This window comes from Oryza sativa, chromosome 12 (genome assembly GCF_034140825.1).
Source record: "Oryza sativa Japonica Group chromosome 12, ASM3414082v1".
NCBI classification, from domain to species: Eukaryota; Viridiplantae; Streptophyta; class Magnoliopsida; order Poales; family Poaceae; genus Oryza; species Oryza sativa.
In genome coordinates, this window is record NC_089046.1 from 10,253,325 (window position 1) to 10,257,786 (window position 4,462).

Genomic DNA, 4,462 nt, shown 5'->3' on the forward strand with positions numbered 1-4,462 from the left:
TCACAAATGGAGCGTGAGTTTCATGATTATTTCAAAGGCGCAAGCTTGATGGAGCAAAGACCGATTGATACTTCATCGGTCACTTGTGAAACGATTTCGGTTACATCTATGCCTAAGACCGGAATTGTTAGTAATCCTCTCCCTGTTAGTTCTATTGATGTTGCCAAAAAGAAAGGGAAAAGTGTTATTATTGGGGATCCTCGGCCCAAAAATAGGATAAAAAATGTGAAGGCCGAAGATCATAGAGTTGCAAAGGATGAGTCATCTAGTTCCCAAAAGACCAAAAAGCCGAAGCTTACTTTTGAGATGCTTATGGCTAAGTACAAGAAAGGATTAGCCTGTCAACGATTTGATAATCAAACTAGTGGTTCAAAAAGACCAAGATCATCTCGTAGGGAGAGATTTGGTCAAACACCAAAGCAATCAGAGCCATCAACCATACCAACTCCATACAAACCTCTGGTTGTGATGCCATGGTATCCACATCCAATGTCACCGTTTGGTTATCCTTTTATGTATTACATGCCATGGATGCCTCAACCACCTATGCCGTGTCATCAAGGATGGAAGGAATCACCTAGGTCAGTGCCAAATCATTCATCCAACTCAAGACAAGACCGTTTCCCACAAAAGAATCGGTCCGGTGGATCAAAGGTGAAAAAGGTGAAGAAGGTGTGGGTGAGGAAAGAAGCCAAAGCTCCGGAGGTCGTTGCTATCAATGAGGAATCTCAAGATGTTCATGTACCTACTGGAGATGCGGCGAAAACTATACAAGCGGAGAAGACTGAAGCCAACGCCGTTGCTGTCGACATCGGCGGTCTGACCGAGACAGCTGGCCAGTCTGACTGCCAGACAACGGCTGGTCTGACCGACCCTATTGGCCGGTCTGACCGACAGCTTGTGGCTGGTCTAACCGGGCCTAGAGGCCGGTCTGACCGGGGGGCATTGGAGAAGAGTGGGAAAATTGAGAGCAATATAGGAGCTTCCACTTCAACCAAAAATATGAAGAATCATTGCTTAGCTCCTGGAAAACAACCACAGCCAAAGTGGATACCTTCTGGCTTATCTCGCTCTCAAAAGAGGAGGCTATAGCGTCTTCAGGCCATAGGTCAAAAAGAAAAGGAGGCCGAAGATGTGGAGAACAAGACATGCAATAATTTAGAGCCTCGAACGGCACCTAGGCAAGTGTGGAGACCCAAAGAGGTAGAAGTTAAGAGACCGGTGATTTCCCATAGTAGAGATAAATCCAATTTGATGAGAGGAGAATCATCGGTCATTAGAGATAAGTCTCCTTCACATGATGCTATGGGTGTTAGTGCGGTATCCATCTTGCCTTCGAAATTGTGCAATCAAGAAAGCCGATTTTGCTCGGGGGGCAAGACATTAATATGCTCGTGAAGAAATCAAGAGAAGATGAACAGCGATGGATACAACATCACATCTTTGAGCCGCCGTTTGTTGGATGCTAAGGCAAGGTATGGGTTTATTGTGTTCATCATCATATTATATGCCTATGCCATATTAGAACATTGCTTACTATCTAGCACATGTGTTTGCTTATTAAATTAATATTATACATACATGTTGCAAATGCCAGTTCTAAGTAGTGAAATTGGTAGGTTGGTATATAATTTGTTTGAAGTATGATTTGGCTCATGAGTCTTTGATATTTATTTAAAGCCAAATTGTATGTGTTTTTATGGATCACCATATAAGATATAGATTTTATAATTATTGCACCATGAAAGTTTTGCTTATTAGTAATTTGGCTAATGTCAATGGTCAACGTGATGATTTATTCTATAGTTGTGTCGGATCCCAGAACTAAAGATTCGGAAACCGATATATTTAACTGTATCAAGCCCTGGATCAGTATATTGATACAGGTTCAACAATCTGGATCTTCATCGCATACACTTGATCAAGGCTCCAAAGGAGATTTCTTTATGTAAAATAATAGGGTATTTACAAGGTTGTGGCTAACTATTACAGCAAAAGCTATAGAATGACTTAACTCTAATGTTTGGCTATAGACTTAAACCATCTGTCTAATCTATATTTGCGAATTAAGTTAGAATGAAACTAACTTATGTGATTGAACTCCCAGCTTCGGTAAGAACATCAATTCGACTCTGAAAAAGGGGGTTGAAGCAAGGGTGAGTACAACGTACTCAGCAAGCTATTATATTCAATAATGAATGCATGAAATGGTAATATCTGAGTAGAGCTAGGTTTACTTGCAGAAAGTAAAGAATATAGAGGAAGAAAGCCTAGAATGTTTTAAATGCAACAGTATTTAATAAAGTTTGGAATTAAGATTCTAACCAAATACCATATGAGTCCCAATGCTCAAATCCGTGAGCACGGCTATTCGAATAGATTCATTTATACTTTACTGCAGTAAATGTACACTTTACCCGCAATCCATGACGTGCCAAACACATTAGCCTTGTCATGACAAAGCTTTTCGGTTACTAACATCAGTGGTACCTGTTCCATGAACTCTAGTCCCCATGCGCTCTGAACGTAACGTTATCAGCAGCGAGAGGAGTTCTGGCGTTCCCGAGGTCTTTAGAGAGAACTGATTGTATGACACCATGTCATCGCAATCAGGGTTTACAAATAATTTGTGCACAATTCATCTCATATATTTACCTGCGCCTCGGTAAATATAAAAATTGCCCTTCGCGGCATAAATTTGCCTCCTACGCGAGGACTTAAGAAGAACCACTATACATAGGTACAACCTTTGCTAGATAACTTAATCAGCTAGGCAACCTGATTATCTGATCCTCGAAATACCACAGGTTGCCATCCAAATATAATAGACTCTACTGAAGAAGAGGAAGAACCAAATTCAATAAAAGCCATAAAATAGCAAGAAAGCAAGAAACGGTTAGAAGGGCTAGGGTTTAGGGTATAGCCTATCTTTTTATAGGGTCTTGGGATTATTGGGCTAGTATTGGCTGAAGTTGGGCTTTGGTAGAAGAATGGCTAGGATTTACTTGTTCTCGAGTCGATGCTGAAATAGGAAAGCATATCGGCTCGTATTCCATGTATAGGTTATAGGTAGTTGGAGGGTAAATGGTTGTGATGATATTATAGCTGGCATGGAGTCTAGATAGCAAGCTGATTGAGGTAGGATAAATATTAGCTAGGGTTTAGGTGTTTGCTAGTCGTTGCTAGAGTTGGGCAGTATAGCGACTAGAATTGGTATCTTCTCTAGCCGGTGTCAATAGACAGCATAACGGTTAGAGGGATAGGAGGTTTGTGTGGGTTTAGTGGGGCGGAAGTGTTACTCCGACAACCGTGAGTGGCGGCGGAGCGGCTAAGATCACACAGAGCCCGAGAGCTAATTGTGCGACGTGCTGTGGAGGTCGAGGGAATAGTGAAGCTCTGACAGTTGTACGCATCGAGGCGTGGGGTGCCAGGAGCAGCACTTCGACCATGGGTTTGGGTTTTACCGGGCTTTACAACCAACGGTCCGACGTCGGGGATAGTAAACCGCGAACATCCCCATGGAAGGCGTAAAGTCCCAACCGACGGCTTTTTAGTGGCTAAAGGGTATTTTGGGTTAAAAAGAAATATTTGAAAAGACAAACATAAATTCAAACAGTATTTGAATAAATTCAAATAAAATATTAAAAGAGCAAATTTGGGGTCAAAAGATAGGGTTTGAGTTTAGATAAATTTAGGTCTAAGTTTCACTGGAATCAGATCTACGGTTTAAGAGACATGGGCTTCTAAAGAATAGGATTTGAATTAAATAGGGAAAATACAAAATGTTACTGTGCAGGGGCCCACCTGTCAGTCTTTATTTTTCTTTTTCTCTTCTTTCTTCTTCTTCCTCCCGTCATCTTCCTCCTCCTCTCCTTCTTCCCGTGTAACAACACAGAGAGAGAGAGAGAGAGAGAGAGAAGGGGCGCTGGGGCTCCAGTGGCCGGGGATCGGCGACGTCGGCGGCAACTTGTGTTCCCGGACGACGCGCATCTGGGGAGGATGGTTTCCGGCAGAGGGAGATGAGGAGTTGGCCGGAACGGCAAGTAGAAGAGCTTCTCTTCGGCTGCAAAGGAGGTAGTTGTGGTGGTTGCTATGGGGTGGGGGAGAAGGGGAAAACGGGAAAAATGGATTCGCCGGAGGGAGGGGGAGTCAGTGGTGCAAGGATTTAGCTAGGGGAACTATAGAGGAGGAGATCGACCGATGGCGGCGTCGGCCGGACTTGACAGGAGAGAGAGAAGAAGAAGAGCTCAAGGCTCGGATGGGGAAAAGAGGATGAGTTTGCCGGCTATTTATAGGCGGTGGACGTCGGTTCATGAAGGTCGGTTCGCCGGTAGAGGACGAGGAAGGCACGGCGACGGCTGCGTAGGGGAAAAGAAAACGGCGCCGGCCTCGTCTCCTGATTGGTCGGCAACGGCGGCGCGTGCACGTGGCGGCCGCAGAGGAATTGGCGGCGGAGAAGGAG

At 44.0% G+C, this 4,462-nt stretch overlaps 1 long non-coding RNA gene across 1 annotated transcript; it reads right to left on the reverse strand.

The window, feature by feature from the left end:
* Window positions 1-1,917: 1,917 nt before the first annotated feature.
* On the reverse strand, window positions 1,918-4,260 carry LOC9267137 (uncharacterized). The gene is made up of 2 exons (XR_001541962.3): window positions 3,805-4,260; window positions 1,918-2,132 (listed from the first exon to the last, which is right to left on the reverse strand). It is a non-coding gene; the product is annotated as an uncharacterized lncRNA (long non-coding RNA).
* Window positions 4,261-4,462: the final 202 nt, after the last annotated feature.